This window comes from Hemicordylus capensis, chromosome 3 (genome assembly GCF_027244095.1).
Source record: "Hemicordylus capensis ecotype Gifberg chromosome 3, rHemCap1.1.pri, whole genome shotgun sequence".
Taxonomy (NCBI): domain Eukaryota; kingdom Metazoa; phylum Chordata; class Lepidosauria; order Squamata; family Cordylidae; genus Hemicordylus; species Hemicordylus capensis.
Genome location: NC_069659.1, coordinates 127,514,883 through 127,542,844, shown reverse-complemented (window position 1 = coordinate 127,542,844; position 27,962 = coordinate 127,514,883). Strand labels below are relative to the sequence as shown.

At 42.5% G+C, this 27,962-nt stretch overlaps 1 pseudogene; it reads left to right on the top strand.

Moving 5' to 3' along the window:
* The window catches only part of LOC128350510 (uncharacterized), a 56,982-nt pseudogene extending 49,128 nt beyond the window's left edge, over positions 1-7,854 (top strand).
* The last annotated feature ends 20,108 nt before the right edge of the window (positions 7,855-27,962 follow it).

Below are 27,962 nucleotides of genomic sequence, written 5' to 3'. Positions count from 1 at the left end.
GCTATACAAATAGTTAGATGCAGAAGTCTAGTGAGATGGAAGGCAGCCCTAGGACAAGATATTTATTTATTTATTTATTTATTTATTTATTTATTTGAACATATTTATATACTGCCCCAAACTCACATCTCTGCATAGTTTACAATAAAACAACACATATAATTTTTGTTGTCTTTAGACTTTTAAGTTAAGTCTCTTGTCCCCCCAAGTCCTGCTATGTAGCCTTATCGTGGCTGGTGTGTGTGTGTGTGTGTTTTCCTGGGAGGGATGAGCGAAGTACGCTGGGAGATATACTCCCAGTAGGGTTACCCAAAGCGCAAAGGTCATCCCAGCTGCCCAACTAAAGCAAGCAGGCACCTATATTGGGCAGCAGCAATACAGGACGGTGCTGGAGGCAGACAATCACTTCAGTGACAATGACAAAGGCATCATTTCATACTGCATGGGAGAAGGTGATGGTAAACCACTCCTGTATTTTACCAAGAAAACCACATGGATAAACAAAATGAAATGATTGTCGATATTGTTGGGAATTCTCTCTGGTAAGAGAAACTTTTTTTCATTATAGCAGAGTGCACAGAGGCACAACACAGCGGAATTTAGTTAGGCATGTGTGTATGCTAAGAGTAAAGTAACTTGGAGCCAGTTCATAGTTTCAAATGAATATAAATGATATTTATTAGAGAACTCCATTCTGGATAGGAAAGTGAGGAGTTAGGATCTCTAATCTAGCTAGCTAGCTGGATGCAGATGGATTCTGCATCTCTGCACACATGGTGCAGGGGAGAGGAGCTTGCATGTTGCAAGGCAAAAGGAACAGGAAGAGAAGGGAGAGAGGAAGTGCAAAGCAGGAAGGAAGGAAGTTAGTCCCTAAAAGTAGCAATCTACATTCCAAAGGGATAGTGTCAGAGCAGTAGAGAAGGGATGACCAATGTCTTGACCCTCTAGCCCTCTGACTCACTAGTCTATCCTCCACTGTCTTTGAGACAAGAGACAGAGCAAAGTCCTTCACTTCCAACAAATATAGTGCCGGATAATGGGCCCCTCAGGTCGGATGGTACTCAACATGCTACTGAAGAAGAGCTGAGGATCTCTCAGAGTACCGACGGTGTTGATGATGCGGTTAGATTAAAGCCTTTTGGACGTCTAGCAGCTGATGTTGCTGAAAAGAAACTCCGAAGCGGCAAAGACAGAATTACAATGGGAATGTGGAATATAAGAAGCATGAATATGAGAAAGCTCCACACAGTGAAAGATGAAATGGATCGACTACAGATTGACAACTTGGGCATCAGTGAATTAAAATGGACTGAAATGGGACACTTCCAGTTAGAAAATCATACCGTTTACTACTCAGGACATGAAAACCAAAGGAGGAACAGTGTTGTTTACATAGTCAGGAATGATATAGCAATGACAGCACTTGGGTACAATGCGGTCAGTGACTGACTAATATCAATTAGATTTCATGGACAACCCTTTAACATGACAGTTCTTCAAGTCTATGCCCCAAGGACCGATGCAGAAGAAGAGGAAGTTGATAAGTTTTATGCTCAAGTTGAGTCTGAAATTGTCAGAACATGAAAGCAAGGTGTGATCCTGATGATTGGAGACTGGAATGCCAAAGTTGGAAAAGGTAAGGAGGAAAACACAGTTGGTCTATATGGCCTAGGAAACAGAAAAGAAGCAGGAGAACAAACATCTTAGTTTCTACCAAGCCAATAATCTCTTCATTGCTAACACATTCTTCAAACAACCAAAAGTGGCGCCTATACACATGGACATCACCTGATGGAGTACAAAGAAATCAAATTAATTACATTATTGTTGCAACGAGGTGGAAGAGTTTCAGTTATAACAGCAAAGACATGTTTGGGGGCCGATCATGAAACCGATCACGAACTGCTCATGTGGAAGTTCCAAGTCAAGCTAAAGATGAAAAACTAAGCTATCCAGCTTCCACAATATGATCTTGAGAATGTACTCACCATTTTCAAAGACAACATCAGGAACCACTTTGAAGTTCTGAACCTCACTGATAGGGAACCAGAAGAACTGTGGGATGAAATCAAAGAAGTGGTTAAGGATGAATGTGAAAAGAGACTGCCAAAGACCAAGAAACAGAAGAAAGCAAAATGGATGTCAGAACAGACAGTGGAAATTGCCCAGAAGAGGAGAGAAGCCAAAGTCAAGAAAGATAAAGACTGTAGGAAGGAACTTAATAGGGAATTTCAGAAAGCTGTTAGAAGAGACAAGGAGCAATACTGCATTGACATATGTAAAGACCTTGAGTATGGAAACAGACACAGAAAGACAAGGCAAATTTTCCAAAAGATCTCAGAACTCAGAGGGAGGTTCCAACCTTGAATTGGTATGTTAAGAGATGCCAAAGGACAGATAGTAACTGACTCAGAGAAGATCAAACAGAGATGGAAAGAGTATACTGAAAATCTGTACAGCAGGGATGTCAACATCCAAGATACTCTAGAAGATTTTCTCTACTTGCAAGAACCTCTAGTATGTGAAGATGAAGTTAGATCAGCACTCCGGTCATTACCAATTCAGAAGGCTACAGGAACTGATGGAATAGCTACAGAAATATGGCAGGCAACAGAAGAAGAATCAGTCAAGGCTCTAACTAAACTATGCCAGCAAATTTGGAGAACAAAACAGTGGCCAACAGATGGGAAGAGGTCAGTCTACATACCCATACCAAAGAAAGGAGACTTAACAGATTGCACAAACCATCGCACAATAGCCTTCATTTCACAAGCTAGCAAAATAATGCTCAGGATCATCCAATGCAGATTAGAGCTCTACGTGGAAAGGGAAATGCCAGATGTTCAAGCTGGTTTCAGAAAAGGCCAAGGAACAAGAGACATCATTGCTGATGCATGCTGGATAATTGAGAAAGCCAAAGAATACCAGAAAGAAGTCAATATGTGCTTTATTGACTACAGAAACGCCTTCAATTGCGTCGACCATGTCAAGTTGTGGAATATCTTTAGGAAGATGTGCATGGTATCCTTCTGGGTCGCCTGGAGGGGTTGGGAATAGGGGGCACCGCTTTGCGGTGGTTCCGTTCCTATCTCTCGGGCAGATCCCAGATGGTGGAGCTTGGTGACAGTCGCTCCTCAAAGCAGGAGCTGTTATATGGAGTCCCTCAGGGCTCCATTCTGTCACCAATGCTTTTTAATATCTACATGAAACCGCTGGGTGAAGTCATCAGGGGATTTGGTGCTGGGTGTTATCAGTATGCTGATGACACCCAAATCTACTTCTCCTTTTCATCTTCAGGAAATGGCACTCAGTCTTTAAATGCCTGCCTACAGGCAGTAATGGGCTGGATGAGGGAGAACAAATTGAAGCTGAATCCAAGCAAGACGGAGGTGCTCATTGTGGGGGCTCAGAATCTGAGGAGTGAGTTAGATCTCCCTGTGCTGGATGGGGTTACACTCCCCCGAAGGGAGCAGGTGCGCAGCTTGGGAGTACTCCTGGACCCAGGCCTCACCCTGGTCTCTCAGGTGGAGGCCGTGGCCAGGAGTGCTTTCTATCAGCTTCGGCTGATTCGACAGCTGCGTCCATTCCTTGAGGAGGATGACCTCAAAACAGTGGTGCACCAGCTGGTAACCTCCCGGCTTGACTATTGCAATGCGCTCTACGTGGGGCTGCCTTTGTACGTTGTTCGGAAACTTCAGTTAGTTCAGAATGCGGCAGCCAGATTGGTCTCTGGGGTAACCCAGAGAGACCATATTACGCCTATTTTGAAACAATTACACTGGCTGCCGATATGTTTCCGGGCAAGATACAAAGTGCTGGTGATTACCTTTAAAGCTCTGAACGGCTTAGGTCCAAGTTACCTTGGAGAGCGCCTTCTTCTGCACGATTCCCACCGCACATTAAGGTCATCTGGGGAGGTTCGTCTCCAGTTGCCACCGGCTCGTCTGGTGGCGACTCGGAGGCGGGCCTTCTCTGTGGCTGCTCCGGAGCTGTGGAATGCGCTCCCTGCGGAATTCCGTAATTCGAGTTCTCTGTTGGCCTTCAGGAGGGCCCTTAAAACATATTTGTTTGGCCTGGCCTTTCAGGGCTTTTAAAATGTATATATGTGTGTATGTGTATATATGTATATATATATATATATATGTGTGTGTGTATATATATATGTATATATATGTGTATGTGTGTTTGTGTGTATGTATGTATATGTATATATGTGTATATGTATGTATATATATATATTTTAATCTTTTAATTTTTTAATTTTTAACTTGATTTAGTGTTTTTAATGACTTAATAACCCCCCCCGCCTTGTGCAGATGGGAGGGAGTTTTTCACAGCCTGTCCTGCGCGAAGCCCAGGAAGGGTTCCGTTTGACCTCTTTGGTCAAGGGGCGGGGCTTCGGCCAGGATTGACCAATCCCGGCCCCATCCTCCATTTTCCATTCTCTCTTCAGTTGGGGTCAGGCAATCACAGGAGAAGCGGCTTTCCCCTCCCTCCCTCCCCGGTGCAGAGCGGGTCTAGCGACTGGCCGCCTGAGGGGGCCGAGTAGGAATTTTTTGCTCCCAACGCATTGGCCACTGTTGGGGTTTTTTTCGCCTACTCCGTTCTGTGTCCTGGGTGCGTATTTAGAGTTAGGTCAACCACAATGGCAGGAACAGTGCGGGCGGGGTGGCAATTTGAGGGTTAGAACATCGGTGAGCACCCTTGGATATGTAAAAGGGGTGATTGGTTAATCGCTCCTTTGTAGCCTGTGCGGCACGGGGAGAATGATTGCCATGAACCCTGCTTCAGGACTTCTCTAACCTTTGGGCTGTGCGGTCCGGGGTGGACGAATGCCTAGAAGTATCCAGACCCTCTCTTACAGAAGGGGGGGTTGGCTTTGAAGGAATTGGGTGGGATGTACCTGCCCATTCCCGAGCCAGGATGTCTCCGCCCCAGTAGGGTGCTGGGTAGGATTTCAGAGTTCTGACCTGCTTCTATTGGCCCGCACTGTTCTTTAAGGGTGATTAATTCACCTGGTGTTCCAGTCTGCCATGCTGTGTGTAATAATTAACAAAGTTGTGGCCCTTTTCCTCTATACTGAGTCTATGTTTTCTTGAGCTGGGGTCTGGGGATAATGTTTTATTTTTGTTTTAAAATGTTTTAAATTGTTAGCTGTTTTATTGTTTTAATTTGTTTTAGCTTTTTACTGTTTTATAAGTTGTTTTAATTGTGAACCGCCCTGAGCCATTTTGGAAGGGCGGTATATAAATCAAATAAATAAATAAATAAATAATAAATAAATCTCAGAACATCTCATTGTTCTCATGAGAAACCTATACACAGGGCAGGAATCCACAGTCCAAATAGAACATGGTGAAACAGACTGGTTCCAGATCAGCAAAGGAGTAAGACAAGGCTGTATACTTTCTCCTTCTTTATTCAATTTATATGCTGAACATATACTGAGAGAAGCTGGATTGGAAGATGAGCCTGGTTTTAAAGTTGGAGGAAGAAACATCAATAACCTGTGCTACGCTGAAGACACCACTCTGATAGCTGAGAATGAGGATGAACTGCAAGCTCTAGTAATGAAAGTCAAGGAGCACAGTGAAAAAATGGGACTACAATTAAATGTAAAGAAGACTAAGTTAATGACAATGGAACAGCAACCAACCTCAGAATTGACAATGAAGATATTGAAGTGTTGGATAGCTTCTGGCTTTTAGGATCGACCATCAACAGTTAAGGATCCAGCAGTCAAGAAATATGCCTCAGATTAGCACTTGGTAGGACTGCAATGAAGGCCTTGGAAAGGATATTTAGATGTTGTGATGTGTCTACACCTACAAAGGTTAGAATAGTTTAGACAATGGTTTCCCCTGTGGCACTCTATGGATGCGAAAGCTGGACTATGAAGAAGCAAGATAGAAAAAGCATTGATGCTTTTGAACCTTGGGGCTGGAGAAGACTTTTGAGGATACCATGGACAGCCAGGAAAACAAACAAATGGATCCTAGAGCAAATCAAACCAGAATTTTCACTCAAGGCACAAATGACCAGGCTCAAACTATCATACTTTGGACACATTATGCGAAGACCCAGCTCCCTTGAGAAGTCTGTAATGCTGGGGAATGTTGAAGGCAAGAGAAGAAAAGACTGACCAGCAGCAAGGTGGATGGACTCGATTACGACAGCAATGAATGCACCACTGAGCATCCTTAAAGGCCAAGCTGAAGACAGATAATCCTGGAGATAACCTATCTATGTGGTTGCTAAGAGTTGACACTGACTTGATAGCACTTAATCAATCAATCAAAAGTCTGGGTGAACAAATGGTTAACAGCTTCTAAAAAAGTTGTCAGGGAGGGGGAGGCTCTTATTTCAGCAGGGAGCGTATTCCAAAGCCCTGGAATTATGATGGAGAAGGCCCATCTCTGAGGAGCGGGTAGTAACTGCAGACAGACCTCCTCAGATTATCTCAACAGGTGGTGTGGCTCTTAACAAAGAAGGCATTCCTTTAAATACCCTGGACTTAAGTTGTTTAGGGTTTTATAGGCTTTGTATTTTGCCCAGAAATGTGTTGGTAGACAGTGCAGTTCTTTTAATATAAAATTAATGTGGTCTCTTTGAGATGACCTAGAGACCAACCTGGCTGCCACATCTTGCACTACTTGCAGTTTCTGGACCACATACAAAAGCAGCCCCACAAAGATTTGAGGATGGGATTCCCGCCCCCGCTGCCTGACTTGGTGGACTGGTGGCCCCCTTTTGCCCCTCCCCATGGCACCACCCACCTGCCTGCTTGCTACTGCCAGCCTACCTTTGCCAGTAGTGCCAATCTTTTGGAGCTGAATTCCATGCTCAACCCCAGTTCCTCACCTGCTGTGTTGAAGTAGCCTTATAACGTTACTGTGCCAGTGCAAGAACAGGCCTGCTTTAAAGATCCACCTGTTCTTGCTGGGATGGGGAAGCTCCATATTGACTTGATGGCATGGCCGGCTCTGGGACTGAGTGGCACGAGCCCAGTGCAAGGGTTGGAGGAAGTGGCGGGTGGTTAGGGGACAAGTACCGGATTAGATATGATGCAGCATGGCAAAATCAGACTCCCGGTGCAGGGGCACTGCACAAGGACAGAGAACATGGTGGGCAGGCTGCAGGCAGTCCCCAAGTTTGGTGATGGGAAGGCCATTTGTCCCCTCCCCCCAATTATACCTATGCTCCTGGTTATAGCGGCACTTGTGCAGGTGCGGCTAAAGCTAGATCCATCCTTCTCTCATTTCCTAGTATTAAATATAGCTACCTAAGGGCAGGGCTGGGTAGCCTCTCCAGTTGTGATAAGTCAGAAAACTCAGATTCAAGGAGTCTGGCTTCCCCACCTTCTCCTCGTTTCTTTCAGTCCTATGCAAGAAGGTATAACCTGTTGCAATATATGACAGCAATGATGAGGGGTAAGAACTGGCTCTATAGTGCTATCGCTACTACTCCTACTGCCTGGACATTGGGTTACGGCTCCAGGACAAAATCGTGTCCAATAGGAGTGTGCAACGCTTCAGTGTCTGGATGGGGGCCACACTGATTCCGCCCATTTTCATCTAATTAGACCCAAATAAAACCAAAGCCTATTTCAGGTTGAATTGGGTGGAATCATGACTGGAGACAAAATGTTGGCCTTCCTCCTTCCTTCACCACTCCTCTGACCTTGTTTAGTATTTATTGGGCTGGATCAGGAGATTCCATTTCTTTTTGCTCCCAATCGTAAGGGAGCAGTGGCTGCTGTGGCATGGCTGCAGTTTTTTAAAAGACTCCCGCAATGCTTCTTTTCTCTGCAGTCCTGGGAAACGTGCATGGTATGTTGGGAAATTTATGCAGTAGCCTCTGAAAAGAAGTACATTTCTCCACATACCCTGTGCTGCAGGAAGATGGCGGGGGGCAGGGGGCGGGGGAAGAGTCCAGGAAATCCTTTTAGAAACTGAGCTGTGCTGCTGCAGCCAATGCTCCTTTGCTGACCAGGAGATAAAATAAATGAGTCTTTCCTCTAGTAAATAGTAAATACTAAACACCCTAGTAAATACTAAGCAGGGGTCAGGGGAGTGGCAACGGTGCATGTGTGTAAAAGCTTTGGCCTGATTCGAAGTGATCCATTTAAATTGGCCTGAAGGTAACTGGGCTGCCCTGCTAGCTATCAAATTGAATTGGGGGTCCCTCTGAAGCACTGAGAAGGTGCCCAAACTGAATGTGCATGTACCAGAAGAACTGAGATTCTTAATTTCTTACTCGCAAATCTCTGTGTTGTACCAGGGCAGTGGTGCATAAACCTGGACCGTAAGGCTGCACATCGATTTTAATGAAACCTATGGGCATATCTGCACTATATAAAAATATTGGTTTTAGATCATTTTAATAGTCATGGTTTCCCCCAGAAGCATTGGAAACATCACTTTAATAGTCATGGTTTTCCCTGGAGCATCCTGTGAGTTGAAGATTTATGATGCTGACAATTAGAGATTCCTAGCACCCTCTCACAGAACAAAAAAAATTCCCAGGGTTCCCTGGGAAGATGGAATTACTATTAAATCACCATTAGACTGCAGAAATGCCCGAACATGATTTGATTGATTGATTGATTGATTGACTGAGCATATTTATATACCACTCAAAACTTACGTCTCTGGGTGGCTTACAGTAAAATACAAATTAAAACATCAAATTTATGCATGAATGTGAATTAGAAGGCCAGTTTCTTAGAGTACTGTATTAAAGCACTGCTACTCAGCATCTAACTGGATAGATTATAACTGTCAGCCTTAGATCTCTACCTGTCAACATGGGGATGGAAATTATAAACCTTCTTGTTAATGCATATCTATGGGAACATTGTGAGAATGCATTTGGAATGTCAACAGTATTATGAAAACAGGATTAATAGCTTTGAATGAGGAAGGATCGGATTGGATCTGATTTGTTTTGTTTCCTCTTTGGATCAATTTTGAACATTTAAATGTTTGAGTTTTTGTATTTTGGTGAGATTGTGATATATTATTCTGAAGGCTATGTATTTCCTATAAAGTTGTATATTTTGTTTACTGGTTTTAATAAATACTAAGGTTGTACACTTAAAAAACAAATCAGTGCTACTACGTTCAGTGGGACTTCTCAGTAGTAAACATTTCTCAAGTTGGGGGGACTATACCACTGTTAAATAATATATGTTGAAATGATACCATCTTCAAATTATTTATTATGTAGTATTAGCATGAAATCAATAGAGTTTCAAGTTACTTTTGAAAATTGAATTATTTTATTTTGAGTTTCTTTAACTGTCTCTATTGCTAGTCTTTTGAAATTGTATATTTCTGCATGGTATGGTTAAGAAAAAAAATAAATCTACTTTTTAATCATTTGTTCTACTTTTCTTTTTGATTTGTTTGTGTTCACGTGACAGATTATTTAAATTTAAAAATCCAAGACAGTTGGTGGGAAAGAAAAGAAAGAAATTAGTTGTGAGATTTGCAAGAACTCAGTTTGAGGAGTTAATGCAGTAGAACTTTCAGTTTAGTATGTAGGATGATAGTAATTTCCAGTTTTATCATATTGATTTTAAATAGTGCATGATGTGAATATTTCTCTCCACAGTGATGCCAGCATTCCTCTTTTCATGCCACAATTAATTCTTGTGAAGACACAAGTGTGGCAGCAGGGTGTGCTTATGTTGAAGGCTTCAGCAGTGCAGAATTCTTGTATTTAAGGTATTGCCACCAGGGATCCTGGTGTCCCCATCTACTCCATAGACTTAAACTGGTTTAATGTTAATTGTCTCTCCCCTGGGAACTGTAATTCTATGTGCAGGCAACGGGATCATGAATATCTATAACAAAGAATTTTCAGAACCCTAACAAAACTACAAATCTCAGAATTCTTTAACTGGAAACCATGATAGTCAAACTGGCTAAAGCCGACATAAATTTGTAGTGTAGATATCCTCTTATGATTGTATATTGGCATTCATATTAAGTCTAAGAACAACATTCCTCACAGTGTTCTGCAGTAGTTAATATAAAACTTAAGTCCTGTAAGTTACATCAGTTACATAAAACTATCTCCTTTAAAGCTTGATTTTCAGTGTACCTTGCCCTCTTCATTATCTGTTTCCTGCTCTAGCACTGGTCCATATGGCCCCCTTCCTTTGTTGATGAAATTTAAATAGCAACAGCTGTTTGGTGTCATATTGGCTCTTCTGGAAAAAGCTCTCTATTTCTCTCCCTATCTTCTCCTTCAACCTTTAGCAAACTGTCTATTTTAGTTTACACACACCAAAAGGGTGTTCATTTTCTACCAGACATTTGTCTGCCTGTCACTAGGGAGCAGCCATATTTACCAAAGTTATTGGTGGTCATTCAGGACTACAGAGTTCCAAAATTGCTGCTTTGATGGTGCTGTCATCAGCCGTCTGAAGCAGGACTTCAGGGAATGTCATCAGAGAATGGCAGTTTGGCAGATGTTCAGAGGGTCACAGAAGTACCCAGAGATGATCCATGTGTATGGCAGGATAATAATACCTTTACATTTTAATCATCCGATGCTTGGGCTCCACAGAGAATTTCAATAGCAATGTTTTTTTAAGGACGTCTGATATCTCTGCTATTTCACACTATAGATGTCTGTTGTTAGATGCAATTCTAAATCCATGGCCTTTCTTTCCAATGCTACATCTAGGGCTTGTTCCATATTCTGGAAGATCACAGCCCCTTAATAATGGCATGATACATGTGACATTGAGGTCAATGACAAAATTACCATTTATTTTAATTGGGCGTGAGTTCCTTGTTTCAGAACACAACACCTTCATTTAACTCTGGACATTAGATGCTAGATATTGTGTCATTTAAAAAAAAATCTGGCAACTACATATCATGTGTGTGTGTGTGTGTGTGTGTATGAGTGTGTGTGCCTCTTGTTCCACTGTATTGTGTAATTAAAGATGTATCCATGTTCTTCACCTCAAAAAAACCTTCATATAAAGCATCTAAATCTAATACTTATCTACTTAAAAGCCACACGTAGCATCTTAATATGGTAGACAACAGATGGAATTGACAGTTTTAATAGGGAGCAACTAACATCATCTCCCAATCTACACCTTGTATTGGATTTCAAAGAAGTGATATCAGTTTGGACATGTGTAGATATGGGGCCTGCATTTAAAGTCAGAAATTCAATCAATAGCCTGTCTCTCAACAGAGTTTACAAGATTAGATCAGTTAGAAGTGACCATCTGGCCTAATCTTGGGAGTTCTGAAGTCTCATGTAGATCTTTTTCACTAATGTCATTTTTATTTGGTTAACGTTAATAAACTGTAGCAAACATTGCAAATCTTGCACTCTGGAGCTATAACTCAATTTTTGTCTTTTACATGAGTCAAGTCAAACATCTGCTTCTCTGGAGGGAGTGTGTGTGTATGTGTGTGTGTGTGTGTGTGTGCCTGTGCTTACACAGAGAGAGAGAGAGAAAGAAAGAAAGAGAGAGATATGCGCTAAGTATTCAGTATAGTTCTGTAGGCATTACTCTGATACTGCAAGATAACAGAAAGTGTCAGGTTATTTTTCTTTTGAATACTTGACCCAAAACAGTATATATAAGCTGGAAATGGGCATTGGGAATAGAAGCAGGTGAAAACATTTAACATCTAAACCACTCTAAAAAAACAACCCTCTAAACCACACTATTACTTGTGTTTAAAAGAACACTTACTAATTATCAATTAAATTTACATTCAAAATAAATGAACTATCACAAGTTAGTAGCTGGCACTTCAGATCTAGGTGAAAAATTATCTTAACGGCTATACACCCCCTCCCTCCCACTCATATAGGTATCACTACTTATTTTTATGTGAAATTAAAGACCTTCTGGGCAGCAGCAATATAGGAAGATCCTGAAAAGCATCATCTTACACTGCATGGAAGGAGACAATGGTAAACCCCTCCTGTGTTCTACCAAAGACAACCACAGGGCTCTGTGGTCACCAGGAGTTGATGTCGACTCGACGGCACACTGTACCTTTACCAGATTGTTGTTTTATACCTATATTCAAAATATGGGTAATTGTTACCGAAGTTCTCTTCATACATTATGGTTTACAATGTGCGTACAGTGTACATACATACAGATCTGTATGCATGTATAATTATTCACACATTATATTTAACACATGTGCAATAGTACATGTACTATCTGTATCCTGCATTTGAGGGGAACTGTATCCAGGTTCATAGCAACAGCTGAGCTAATCTGATACCGAAACTTGTACATGCAGAACAGATGAACTGAAATATTTCTGTGTAAGGGTAAAAGAATCACTGACTGTGCGTGTGCATGTGTGTATGTGTAAGAAAATATTTTAATCTGGTTTATTCCCTTGCCACATCCAAAAGTTAAACAAGCATTTTATCTCAATCAATCAATCAATCAATCAATCAATCAACCAAACAAGTATTTGTGGATTTCTTCCATAAGGAAAAATAACTGAACTATCTGTATACAAATATTTATTTATCATTTCAGTGTGGGTAATAACATTTAAAAGCAGTTACTAACAAAATGTTTTGACTATAAAATGTTTACATTAAAATTAGTTATTAAAAGAATTACATAGAAAACCTTTGCAGATCCTCCCCAAGATTCTTCCTTCAATAAAAGGACTTTGCATTGCTTGCAGAAAATATTGAGGCTAAGGTTTTGTTAGACCAGTCTGGGAGAAAAGACTTCTAAACTTCTGGAAAAGCCATGAGAACACTTCTATGTATGTATCCTCACTATTCAAAACTATCATATAGAGGGATCTATGTAGAGGCCACTCTCAGCTGGCTGGGGAGATTATGGTGGGTCATAAAAGTAAAGGTAAAGTGTGCCGTCAAGTCAAGAAGATTTCGACTCCTGGCACCCACAGAAACCTGTGGTTTTCTTTTGGTAGAATACAGGAGGGGTTTACCATTGCCTCCTCCCACGCAGTATGAGATGATGCTAATAGTAGCAAACTCTAATAATGATGATAATCACCATCCTAGAAAGCTAAACCATATGATACAATGTCCCCCCCCCCCCAAATCTGGTCCTTTACAGAAGATCATGGCTAATTTCCTTACTTTCACAATGAAAAAAAAATTATGGAAATTCTGAAATCATTGTTGACCAACTACAGTCTTGAGTGAAATACAGCAACACCCCTTCTAACTAATGTGGATCGTTGAGTAATTATATTTATTTTTTCTTTCTCAGAGTAAAGAAAAACCCATTCATCAAGCAGCAAACTTGCTGCTAAGCACAACTAAGTGCTTCCTCTATGCTAGCTCTCGGCGAATGTACAGTACATTTCTAACTTTCTGTTTTCCACTGTAGTTAATAAATCAGGATGCAGATGAGCGATTCATAGTTAATTTTCAGAGCCAGTGCAGCATGTCGCAGCCTATAAAGCCCTGGAAGTCTTAAGCTGTGAATTCCTTGATACTGACAAGCCAAACAGCTTAGAAATTATAATTATAAGTTACAAGTGTCTTAAGGGTTGTTCTTCTGACATAAAACTAATTTCATGTTTTTATTCATAATGTGAAAGAGACGAGAGGATAGGGCTTTATTTAGACTGAGCTCCTAAAGACATCACAGGCTCCATCTCCAGAGTGTAATGGGAAGTGATAACTTACTTCATTGGGTTTTTTAAAAAAAAATACATGCTCCCCCCACCCCCGCCAATTCTGTCCTGTAAGCTCTTTTAAATCATTGTGTTATCATAAAACAGCATTTGTGGAGCCTTTTTATCGTACTCTTCCTCAGACTAGAAAGGCAAACACCTGTTGTTATATTTGTATCATTTCTATGCTGCTTTTCTCTGGGGAAGGGTTGTACCTCAGTTGTAGAGCATCCTCTTTGTGTGCAGAAAGTCGCTGGTCTGGGAGTGACCCTCCCAACCCTCCTGATTGGCAGCAGCTTCTTGAAATCCAAGAACTCCTTCCAATCTGAGACACCCCATCTCTGGGACGCATACTTGTAATTCTGGCCTCCCATCACAACTAGTGTGACGTCAGTTACCAACATTCCTAAGGAACATAGGAACACAGGAAGCTGCCATCTACTGAGTCAGACCATTGGTCTATCTAGATCAGTATTGTCTTCACAAACTGGTAGCAGCTTCTTCAAGGTTGCAGGCAGAAATCTCTCTCAGTCCTATCCTGGAGATGCCAGGGAGGGAACTTGGAACCCTCTGCTCTTCCCAGAGCGGCTCCACCCCCTAAGGTGCTCACACTTCTGGGCCCACTCCTGGCACTGCAGCTGCCAGGGCACCAGGCCACCTAGCAGAACGCCCTGCGCCTGGTGCAGTGGCCTAGGTTAAGGCGACAGCTACTTCAGTTGAAGGTGCTCATCCTCCCCTTGCAGTTGCAGCCCCAGCCCAAGATCCTCCTGCCCTGAGGTAGTTGGATGACAAATGGTGTCTCCAGGTGCATCTTGGACTCATCCCTCCAAGATATCCAGGAGATGGAGAACCACCTTGGAACCATTTTGAGTTCCAAGGGCCATTTCACCCACCTGCCCCAACACCTACACTCAAGCTACAAGCAAAGCATGCCATGCCCATGTTTCACTGACAGATGCCAGCAGGGGGACCTGGCTGCCCATGAGACAGCAGCAATCTCTAGTGCCTGTGGGCCCAGTGGCATGGGATGTTGCTTGTCAACTTGGGGAACAGGGGGGATATCTGTGAGTGCACAAATGTGATGGGAGGGACAGGACTGTGATGTACTGGGCAGGTTGCTTCTGGCATGCCCTACTCCAAGGATGCCTTTGGTTAGAGGAGGTTCCCTGGGATTGTTGATAGTGAACAGACAGGCAACAGACCCCTCCATCCAGGCAGCTTCCTTGCCCATCCTGTCCACTGATACTGCCCTAGTAGGATGTCAGATGCTGGGTGAGGTGCTGTTCAGGATATCCCGGGGTCTGTGCATTTGGCTAATCCAATCCCAGGGTTCAGATGGGGCTTGCTGATTGCACAGTTTGTCTGCCTGTGCAGTCCTGAATAGCCCCTTTCTGCTTGGTTGTCTCCCAGAGGGGTGATCTACATACAGGTTTGCTGAGTTGCAACCTGCCTAAGCAGCATGTGGCAGGGACGGGATTAAGATGATGATGATGATTTATTTATTTATCATATTTTTATACTGCCTGATATAAATAAAATATAATATAACATCTTTAGGTGGTGTACACATTTTAATATTAAAAATCACAGATTAAAATACATAAAACACAATAAAACAATATAAAACAAGTTATTAAAATTAATTCTAATTAAAAGCTTGTAAGAACAGGAAAGTCTTGAAGGTCTTCCCTAAAACAAACAGAGAAGAAGATGCTCTTATTTTAGCAGGGAGCATATTCCACTGCCCTGGGGCAGCCACAGAGAAAGCCCAGTCCTGAGTTGCTACCAGATGGGTTGGTGGCAACCGTAACCCGACCTCTCCAGAAGATCACAAAAAGTGACAGGGTTCATGACAAAGGAGTCTGCCGCTCTCTCAGACACTTCCCCCACCTCCCTGGGTGGGATTCCAAAGCACTATCAAAGGTCCTGCAGACCTAGGAGAGTGCTCAGAGCTGTTGCCGCCACCCACTGTGCCTTTGGGACAGTGTGATTGGATTGGTGACTGGGGGCAGGGCTGGGGCTTCTGGGAAGGCATCCAGGGCCTTGGAGGACAGCCAGATGGGGTGGGGCTTATGGCGGACATGTGAAGCAGCCACCTGGATTAGAAACACTGTCATATGTGTGGAGCACCAAAAGGCTTCAGCAGGGATTATTATTGTCTGCTCTGCTTTGCACCCCATCTTGGATGGAGCCCTGACCTCTCAATGATCATGTGTCCTTCAAGTGTCTCACTTATGACAAAAATACTGCCTGGAGAGAGAGAGAGAGAGAGAGAGAGAGAGAGAGAGAGAGAGAGAGAGAGAGAGGGAGGAGTGTGTGTGTGTATGTAAAGGCAAATTGAAAAGAGTAATAGCATTGAACTAATTATCTGGCTCTGTATGCTTATGTGAGGCAGAAAAGACAAAGTGGCATATGGAACATCAGAGCTCTGAATATGGTTTTTCCATGTTCTTTTATTTTTAAACCATTCTGTTTTTCATTGCATATATTATTAACATCACAGACAGGGTTTTGCATGAACTGGTTGGGGTGGTTCAGTCCGAATTTGGACCAAACCGTGGAAATGCAAACCGGTTCACGTGAACTGGTTGGCTGGGCTGGTCAGTTCGATGAACCAGCTCAAAGTGGTTTGATGTGGTTTGCAATCAAACCACTCGAAATGGCCCAGTTCTCAGTGGTCCAGTTCGATTGTGAACTCTGAACTGTGACATCCCTAGTCACAGGTTAGAACAGCTGTCAATTAAGTGGACATGAATAGTCCCAGAGTTATTTTTAATGTTAAAAGACTACAGTTTTTGTTAAAAAAAAATGTTTCCCATTTTGTATAATAATTACTTTGTTATCTCTGGATGATGGTATTGGTGGTCACCAATGTAAATCTCTCTATCTGCCCCCCCTCCCCCATCAATAGAAACTGAATTATTTACTCTAAGAAAAAAGTATCCTATTTCTAATACAATGTAAATGAAATCTTGCTTTATTACAGCTTTATTCAAACAAAAACTTTGTAATGTTTGCATAGTTGTACACCATTTAGAAATATATTTAAGAAGAGAAATCTGTATCTAGAAAAATCAAGATGTAATTTAAATTTAGGATTATTATATTTTTAAAATACAGTTTGGGCTGGGGGAAGGCATGCTGTGAGAATTGACCAAGGTTCATTCTGTATGCAGATAAGTCATTCATCACAAATCCATAAAACAATTAGTACTGAACTAATGATATTGCTTAACAACTGTATTTTTGATTAATGCATCAATAATTTAACGAAGTATTTGTTTAGTCTCCCCAGCTCCCGCTATTATTTACTGGCCGTGTCATGGCTGCTCATAGCTCACATGTCTTATAAAACATTTCCCAAGCTGTTGTAAAGACCAGTTTGTTTTAATGCTCCAAGTTAACACGGCGAGAGCTATTAACAGGGTGATTAGCATAATCCATTGTGATCTATCATCGTCTAAAAGTTCAGCTCCACAACTGAACAGGACTGGAAAATTGCTTTGAAGATTTTATGATACAATAACTATCCATTTGATAAGCAATTAAAAAGATATTCTCAGACACTAAGAGGAAAGACAATGGAAACAGGAAGAAAGGAGGAGGGTAAGGCAGCAGGGGTCTCCTGCTTGGAATATAGATTGCATTGCAGCTATTCCCTCGTCAACAATTGCACATTGCTGGAGGTCTTTCAAACCCCTTGATAACTCATTGTGCCTGATTTTGGCCTGTGTATCCAGGACAGAAAGGTTGTGATACAATATTTTCTTTTGTATGAGCCGTTTATTTGAGGCTCTGAGGTTCATCCAGATCCTATGGTATGCATACCATCTGTCCTAAGCCTGTACTGTTTCCCTGTCTAGATTTCTTATTTTGGAGGGTAGCAGAGTCAGAACATCATGGTCAGGATAAATATCAGTTCAGTGCTTCACTCAAACAGTTCTAGGTGGTTCACACAAATAAAAGCAAATAAAACCCATTAAAACAATTAAAAATTAAAGCCATTAAAAATCACTAAAAGCAAGACTAAAAAGATTTGGTTTGGGGCTCTTTTAAAAGCTGACAAAGATCTTAAGCTTTGTATATGTATAGGGAGTGTATTCCACAGCCCAGGAGCAGCTACAGAGAAGGCGTGATCCCAAGTTGCTGCCAGATGAGCTGGTGGCCACTGGAGACAGACCTCTCTTGATGACCTTAATGAGCAGTGGGGGTCACGCTGAAGAAGGCACTTTCCCAGGTAACCTGGTCCTAAGCCGTTTCGGGCTTCAAAGGTCCTACCAGCACTTTGTATTTTGTGCAGAAACATATTGGCAGCCAGTGCAACTGTTTTAGAAGAGGCCTAAAATGGACTCTGCAATAAACCCCAGAAACCAATCTGGCTGCTGCATTTTGAAGTAACGGAAGTTTTTGAACTACATACAAAGGCAGTTGCAAGTAGAGCAGGGATGTGCATGAACTGAGGTTTGTGCACAGGTTTGGTGCTGAACCGGTTTGGGTAAGAACCATACTAGTCTGATGCCACCTGGGGGGGAAGTGGGATCTTTAAAAAGAAGGAGAACAGGCCCTTTGCTGCCTCATGCAGCTACCTGCTGCGATGGCACTCCATGCAAGCATCCTGCGCTGTGCCGGCATGCACATGGTGTTTGTGCATGTATGGATACCATGTGTGTGCCAGTGCCATACACGGGTTCTTGGTAAGGACTTGCTCTCCTCCTTCTAAAAGATCCCGCTCACCATTCCCACCCCTGGTGGCACTGAACCGGTTCAGACCTTGCCCAAACTGAGTTGGTGCCAAACCTGTGCACGAACCTTGGTTCATGCACATCCCTACTCTATGTGGGTTGCCTTTGTATGTAGTTCAAAAACGTCAGTTAATTCAAAATGCAGCAGCCAGATTGGTCTCTAGGGTTTCTTGGAGAGACCATATTATGCCTGTTCCAAAACAGATGCTTGTTCCAAGCTGAAGTGGTGCACTCTGGTGGACTGGTGGGGGTGGGGGTGGCGGCAAGAGAGGGAATGAAATGGAGCGGGAAAGAGAGAGAGAAAGAGAGAGAGAGAAGGAGAGAGCAAGAACTCGGTTTGTGCACATCCCTAATGTAGAGTGCACTGCTGTAGTCAAGCCTAGAAGTTACCAGTGAGTGAACCACAGTTTTGAGATCATTATCTTCAAGGAATGGCTGTAGCTGTTGTATCAACCTAGAAAGCACCCCTGTCTATAGCTTCAGTCTGAGACACCAGGGTGAGATCTGGGTCCAGAAGCACTCCCAAACTATGTACTTGTTCTTTTGAGGGGAATGCAACCCCATCCAGAACAGGATGTTCTTTTACATCCCTCTAATTATGACCCCTTACCATAAGTATTTCTATCTTATTTGGATTTAGCTTTAATTTTATCATCCCTCATCTATCCCATTACCGCCTGTAGGCAGGCATGTAGGACTATGCCATTTCCTGATGATGATGTCATGGAGAAATAGACATTAGTGTATTGATAACACCCTGCTCCAAATCCCCTGATGATCTCAACCAGGGGTTTAATGTAGATGTTAAAAAGCATTGGATGGAGCCCTGAGGGATACCATACAATAGCTCCCATTTCACAGAGCTGTTGTCTTCAAGTGACACTATCTGGAATCTACCCAAGAGATACCCGAGAATCTACCATACTCCCAAATCCCTCAGATGATCCAGAAGGATACCATGGTTGATGGTATTAAAAGCTGCAGAGAAATCAAGAGAACCAACAGTGTCACACTCCTTGTTGATTCCTTGAAAAAACCATCCATCAGGCTGACCAAGGCTGTCTCAGTCCTATTGCTGGCTCGAAAGCCAGTTTGAAATGGGTCTAGATAATTAGTATCTTCCAAAACTACCTGGACTTGATCAGATACCAGTTAACCACAATTGGCGAGCCCCATGCACTCCTGTGGAACATGTTGTGAGAAATAAGAATTTCCAGGCAATACCAGTTAAATTGCTGTGTTAACCCACATTCAAACAGAATAGCTAACCTAGTTAACCAGGATTGCCTGGGTTCTCACAACATGCTCCTCAGGAGCATGTGGGGCTTATGGATTTAGCCATAATCATGCTGGTTGTGAGAACATAGTCTAGGAAAACCCACTGCATGGTCAGGCTCTGTAATGAGCCTTGACCATCTCCAGAAGCCTCCATGTGTTTGATGTAATGCCTAAATTAAGCCCATACTGCTCCCTCTCTCTGTGTAAGTAAATAAAAAAAAAATGTATGTATGTATGTCTATGATGTGTGTCTATGATGTGTGTGTGTCTGTGTATATATATGTGTGTGTGTAGTTGATTATCTTGTTTAATTCTACTATTGTTGTGAACCACCTTCAGTGCTTTGCTCTAAAAAAAATAAAAAAGTGGTGCATACACCTGTAAATACTTGCATGCATAAGTGATGTAATTCTTATCTGTCAAATTGAGGGCTGCACAAATTGCATGAATTGGGTGCATTTAGGTGTCAAATATATGGAGGCGATGCTGGACAACCATGTTTGTGCTGCACCATCGTGCACTGGTGCTTATTCTGCTTTGCAAATGTATGGCTGAGTGGCTTAAAGTAATGGACATTGGTTTTTGCTTCTGCCAGATATCGTTTTCTTTTTGTAAAGCTTCCTTCACATTATTAGATGCATGCATTATCCCTACTAAATGGTGATAGCAAAGATTAGGATAAGGTTAACACTGGACAGATTTCCAGATATCTCATTTTTAGTGCTGGCCCCACAAAATGTAATTTTATTGTGCTTCATCAATGAATAAAGAAAAAAAAAAGGGCAGCATCCTATTGTGAAAAAGAGAGGATTTCTTGCATCTCTAAGACACAATAGCTCAGGAATGATATTGCTCCTTTCTGTTTCTCTCAGTCTTTGCTCTTGAGAGATTATTTGACCGCAGCACCCATTGTGCATTGCACATATTAAGGTTATATCTGGTATTCTACCTGGCATGTGTGGAGTTTCCCTATCCAATGATTCAAGGTGCCTTTGAAATGCCTGCCCATTAACCCTCACAGTATCAATCCCAAGAATAGAAAAATGGGCCACTTCGTGAGGCTCCGAGACTAGCCATTAGGCACCACACAATACTTAGCATTTATACAGCCCATTTCAAGTGTTCAAATTGCCTCATGTGCATACATTGTCTTAGTAATCTTGACAATCTCCCTGGGTCAGAGAACCCAAAGCTTGAACAAGAGCTGTAATGGCAGGGACTGAGCTTCGTCACTACTCAGGACTCAGAGCCCTTTCCAGGCAGGGAGTGTTGAGTCCAACTCCGGCAAACTCTTTCACACCCTGCTGCAGGAAAGTCCCTGGGAATGAGAGGTGGCAGAGCAAAGGCAGCTGCAGGGGTAATTTGTACACCCACTTCCCTGTGCAGCCCTTTCATCCTGTTCTAGAACTGAAGCAGAGCTGTTGCTACTTTTCCTTTAAAACAAAACCCAAAATAAACACAGAGACATCAACAAATTTCCTCTAGTTTGGACTTCAGCCTTCCTGCCTTATCATAAAGCATCAGTGACAGAACAAACAGAAGATGTTTGCTACTCACTCTTTTCCTGCTAGAGTCCTCTAGGCCCTGTTGGAGATGCAGCGCCTGATGGCATCAACTCTTAGCACCAGCAACCTTATTGGCCACTAGGGGCACTAGAGGTAGTAAGTAATGAGTGTGTGAGCAGTGAGTAAATGAATTCCCTCTCTGACTACGCTTTCCCTCCTCTACTTCCTCTTTGTTAGACTGATAGGCTGCATTCACACATCACATGGAACCGTGGGGTTCTCCCCCCAACCCCACACTCTCCTGTCCTTATTCGGACAACAGGGAAAGCGTCCTCTCTGCAGACTGTGAGACTACAGAGAGGAGGAGGAGGAACTGGCTGTGCAGGCTTTCTTCTTGCTTGAAGGACAGCCCGCACAGCCAATCAGGGAGGGAGAGAGGGAAGAGCTTCCTCCCTTAACTCCCATTCTGGCCAATACAGCCCCAGTGCTGCATTTGGACAGAAGGGAGGCTCCATTTACCCTCAGTTTGGAGCAGCAAAACGCACTATAAATGGAGGGTTCAAATTGGAATCTCTGGTGTACAACCTCGGGTCATGCAACGGATGGGACTGGAGTTGCACACATTTGGACATAACGGTAAGGAATCCACAGGTCCTTGCAACTCTGGTCCCCCATTACATGCGAATGCAGCCATAGTCTCAGGTTGCATTCTTCCTCTTCATACTTCCTCTTCCTGTTGTAGCAATCAGCTAGGTGTGTAGGCCTTTCTTATCCCTCTGAGGTATTTCTGAAATAAACTATTTTACTTAGAACTTTAATTCCATGTCTCCAGACAATACTGATTAGCATGGATCTCCTTTCTTGTGCACTTCTGCTGCTGGGTGGATAAGCAGATCTCCCCTCTAAATCTCTCTGGCCTGGAGTCCACAAGGCATTACCTTTGGTTCTACCCAGATACCACCATTTTTGAAATTAAAAGTTGACACCGCAAAGCCTCAACCCCAGCAACTGACTTCAGTGATCCTAGACTGGAAAATGTTTAAGGATTGGCTTGGTGTCCAGTGTTCCTACTCATGGGAAAGATCTCTCCCTGAAGTACAGTGTCTGTCTCCTCAGACTTGTGGTCACTGAGGAGGTGTGTTATGCATCGATGGAGTGGGGCAAAGCTTGCCAGTTGCTGCTGTTACCGTGCACACTATAAACAGCTACAGAAGGCAGGAACAGGATGTCTGGATATGGGTACAGCTGCTCATGGTCCTTGCCTAGCCCTCTTCTGTAGGGTAGTGCAGCAGGACATTTATCTCTCTTTTAACGGTTGTGTGTGAGGGGTGAGATAATAGCGGCTTGCTTCAAATCATATAGCTAGTTCAAGGCTGAGGTGAACTGGGAGAGTAGCATTATTTGCCATCAATGTATTTATTGCATGTACAGTATATACTGCCTTCCGCCAAGGCATCCAAGCAGGTTACAATTCAATAAATGTTGCAGAAAATGAACTCAGAAACAGGAATCCAAGGAGGGGTTAGATGAAGGAGGAGTAGATTTGGGGAAGAGGGCAGGAGCCAGGGAACTGAGGTATGAAGGGGCCAAGGATTTCAGGGCTGCCAGCTCTAGAATCCCGACTCTGACATGACTGCTGAAACTTTCAGTTTTCCATAGAAAGGGAATCTCTGTACCTTTAATTATGTTAGGAGGAATTTCAATGGGGCTGTAACATAAATGTAAGTTATGAAAGTCACAAATTGCTCTGAAAAGGAAACATATATGTGTAAATATGTGCACACTGAATGTTTGGGTTTAGCTGCACCATGCTATATGAAAAATAGTTATCAGTGAATCCCTTGGCTGCTGTGAAGCAGGAAGTCACAGAGCTCACAAACATTGTAGCTTGTCCTGTACCTGGGCATCCATTCCCTTTATTTATTTATAGTATCTCAAAAGATCTATTTGGCCCTCATGCTTTAAAAACAGGTTCAACCTCACAGCATTCTTGGGAGTATAGCCAGTAGCCACCTATGCCTCTAGCCCGAGAAGTGCAGCTCATTTAGATGATAAATAGAGATGACAAAAATTGCACAATTTGAATATGAGTGATCAAGCTGAAGGAGAGGGAGAGGGAGAAGGAATAGGGTTTCTTTTATTACAGCCATCTTAGTGCTTCAACAACAGGTAGCACCATTACATATTCCCTTTCCACTTTAAAGCTCTTGTAATTTCCTTCCACATGTCTGGGCGATTTTATTCATTGTTTCCTTGCACCTGTGATTGATGTTCTGAGCTGCTAATCTCTCTGAGTGATAACTATTTTCATGTAAGTCCATGAGTCTATGACACAGGCAGCTCGACCAGGGCTACTGCTGACTACTTATTTTGTGCCTCATTTACATTTCAATCTTGGCCTCATGAATGTAAAACCCAGGCTGCAAATTAATAACAGGGAGAATATTAGACCGCTCAAGAGTGGAGGAACAATGCAAATCCACCCGAGCGCAATGCTTCACCATTGTGTTCCGGGAGGGACTCATTTATTGGTCGGCAGTGAATGACATTACAGAGAATGGCATATCCAGAGTGACACAAATTTATTTCTGTCCCCCCTGCGCTCCAGTATATTTTCATAGAATCAGGGGGCTATTTGTCTAGGGACAATTTAGTTTCCATGAAAAATTTAAATGGTTTCTGTGGAGATAGTGGAGTGAAATTTAATTTGTTTCTCATTTACTACAGCAGGTATGAAAAGGAGAAAAATTGGATGTCTGATGGGCAGAAATTGGTGCTGTCCCTCCACACTCTCCCCCAAAGGCCCAATGGGCCTATATCATAGAGATTGAGCAAGACGAGCCGCTCCTTCCCCCGCTTAGAGAATGGTAACCTTAAACCAACTTACAGGAAACCTTTGGGGAGGCTGCCAATCACCCTGAAAACAACATTCCCATCGATTCCTTGTCTGTGTGATTTATGGCTTCATTTTACGGTAATTGAGAATTAGTGAGAAGATTAGCAAGGCTCAACACTTCGCCATGATATGCACACTAAGCACCGTAATTTGTCACTAAGGGATGTTGGACACTTTTTTAGTTACACAGGGTTCCCATCTAATTGAATTTGGGGATAACATGGAAATTAATTTGACACAGGAAAATTTTTTAATACACCCATCTCCCTCTATTGTAATGCACAGCACCGGGCTGCATGAAGGGGCAGCAATATTGATCCTGATCACTTTCAATTGTGGCCAGCTGAAGGATGGAATAACTCTAAATCTTATTTAAGCTCATATGAAAGCAGTTCATCTGCAGCAATCTGCGGCAGATAAAGAATATTACCTTTCATTTTGTCTGACTGCATCAAGATGAAGTTTTGAAAATTTACTTCTTGCAGCAAATATACCAAATGTCCAAAGTCAACAGTTGCAATTCAATTACAGAGCCGCGCTTGTGGGCTGTTTACAGGGTAATTTGCTACTTAGGCAGCAAATGAAAATACTAACTATACCTACTATCCAGAGAGAAGTTGCTGTGCATGAAAGAGACTAGAGGAATGGAGGGTGGGGGGTGGGGAAGAGAGAACATATTTCAAAGTTCATTCTAGTTTGAAGAGCTGACTGTGGGATTATAGAGATTCTGCCTGGGATGGTTTCAAATGCGGCTGTCTATGGGTTAGTGAGGATAGATTGATTTGACTTTTCTCCACAGCATTAAGCTGTTTTTACCATCCCTGGTGGTGGATATCAATGCACACACTGGTCTTGTGAATGGTTTGAGAATGCCTTCAGACCACAGGCCAAGACAAGTTTTCTCAACTTGAACTTTTCTTACTGTCACATTTTTCTTCATGTCTCCTCTCTAGCTCTCATGCCTTAAAAGACAGTTGTCAGGAAGTTTTGATTAATACTAAAGACAGGTTTAGCTCACTGCTCATTTTGGCAGTAACGGCTCAAGATATCTGCACCTGAGGCAGGGCACCAATGTTGTCTCCCTCTTATTCCCCCCCCCCTTTTAAAAGCAGAGGGCAGAATGGCGTATTGTTTTCTCTCTGGTGCCCCAATAACTTGCCTGAGCTGACTGCTTCAGCTTGCCTCATGGATGGGCTGCCCTTAATTTTTGGTATATATTTTTTTCCACTGGGCCAACTTTAAAAACCTGTTATTCCTAATAGTTCTTTAATAATTCCTTTTGGCAGAGCACCAATATGCAAGCATCCTTTGTGTAATACATGAAAGTACATTTGAGAGTAAGTTGCCACTTGTGCCGCTGTAGCCACAATTGAGTACCACTGAAACATGAGGATTTAAGTCCACTTAAATTAATATAACCACATAATATTGAGGCTCCTATATGCTTAAATCTCAGGTATTTTGGCTTTAACTTGTTATGCTACTGAAGCAGTCGGTTACTCTGAAAAAACAAATTCCCTTCATAAGGCTACCTTATGGGATAATTGGTGAGGTAAGGGTTTGGTCACATTTAACCATAGGGCATTAGCCATGGCTCCTGACTAGCAGTCCCCGAAACAATGAACTACAGAAATGAGTTTTACTTGTGGTAGCTACGGCCAGATCTGTCTGCATTTGCTTGTGAACTTTGCCATAAAGAAAACTTTATCCTGTAATTAGCATTTGAATGAATGCTACAATTTGGTAAGAAAAAGCAGGAAGCAGTTTTCTGCAAGTGGAGAGCTTTAGAAAGCATGAAAAAAACCTTACCCCTCAAGGGGTGGGGGAAACCTTAGATTAGGCCTAGGCACAACTGGAAGTCTGAGTGGGCAGAAATTTAGGGAGAAAGCAGATGTTTCTGAGTCCTGGATTGCCCATATCTAATAGCTGGATAACACTATAGCCTAATTCAGACACCATGAGCGCTGTGAAACTCTGAAAGTGAGGAGGAAGTCCTACTCCACCGCTGTGACTCACCCCTCCTGCTGGCTGCTCATTGTTACAGCTCCATTTGTCTGAAGGGGGAGCACTGTAACCATGATGGCTGACCCTTCCATGAGCAGCAACCTTGGGCAATCCAGGTTGCCACTAGCAGAAGTGCCAGCTATCAAGGTTTTGGCACTCCCCCCTTCAGACAAATGGAGCCCTAATTGTGAGCGGCTGACAGGAGGGTTGAGTGACAGCAGTGGAGTGGGACTTCCTCCCCACTTTTGGAGTTGTAAGCTTGCACTCATAGTCTCTGAATTAGGCACATATCTGATTATTATATGGGCCTGCAGGAGAACAATCCAGCAATCAGGAACTTCTGTTCACCCCTTCTGTTTGTTTCTTATAGATTGGGAATAGAGGAAGAGTAAGGGGGCATGTCTAGAGCACATGCTTTGCAAACAGAAGTTGAAAGTTCAATCCTCAGCATCTTCAGTAAAAAATATCTGAGGTAGCAGGGCTGGGAAAGACCACTGCTCGAGACCCTAGAGAGCTGCTTCCTGTTGTTCTACACAGTACTGAACGAGATGGACCAAAGGTCTTAATCAGTATCAAGGCACTTCATATGTTCATATAAAAATCTGTCTTGCAATCAGTGCTAAGGGAAGGCTGGCTAGAAATGAAAGTGGGAATGGGTTGGTAATTCCCCTAGTACTTCCTTTCCTGGAGCCCACAGCTATTTCTGTAGGGGGTCTAACCACAAATCTAAGCAGATAGAAGTGAGTATGTATGAACACATTTGATGACCTGACCATAGTAGCATGACAAAAGAGGTTGCTAAATTAAACAGCAAAGTACACAATAGTAGCCATGTTTTATGTAAAGTCATGTATTTGGACTATGTTTTGAGGGAAAGCTGTTTATTGGTTTATGTCATTGCTTTGTGATTTTTTTCCTTTTTTGCTAGCACAGGATTCTTTCTGATTTAAAAAAGAAATATTATTCATCATTGTAATTGCTATGATAAATTTTAATACAACCATTGTTTGTGTCATCATTGACTAGTAGCCTTCCTAAAGGTGTTTAATACATTCTCATGGGGTCTGGATTATTCTTAGTCCTATTCAATAATGCACACAGAACTGAAAACTGCCACTGAAAAGTGATACCCTTCTCTAAATAATCTGGTGGGTGGGTTTTAGATGGATAGGTGGACTGACTGATAAATAGCAAAGCTGGAAAGGCTTAAATGACCAATAAGGAACAAGTCTAGAACTGTTCTTAACATTATGACTCAGAAATAAGTCAGTGACTCATAGTGATACTTACTTCCAAATAGGTATGCTTAGGATCACAGTCATCTTTTGACAATGACAGCACAATCCTATCCATGATTACACAGAAGTAAGTCCATTCTGGTCAATGGGGCATTCTGCCTAGTAAGCATATTTAGGCATCATGTAGAATGCTCTGCTTGGACATTGAGGGGTGGGAGATGGAGCTATGAACTTACAAACAATTGCCTTTGAGCAACTGCAGGGAATGAGAGGATGAGGCATAGCTCTATGGTACCTGTGCTTGAGGTAGAGACCAAGAGCATCATCATTGCCTGATGACATAATTGGTTCCACAATGGGTGAAGTTGGCCACATGCTAGACACCATATTGCATTGTGACTCACTGGCCCATCTGCCCTTTTCTCCCACTACTTGGTACTTTGCTGTAAGCAAATCCCCCCCCCCCTTGTGCTATCACTTACTGATGTACCCTTCCACATGTGTAAATACAAGCTCTCCTGAAAATCTTATTATAGGTGAGAACATCTCCAAGATCCTTATCAGAGACAGCTGTCTGTTTTTAGAGGAGAAACTCTCATTATATATTGGGCGCCTTCAGATGTACCTTTTAA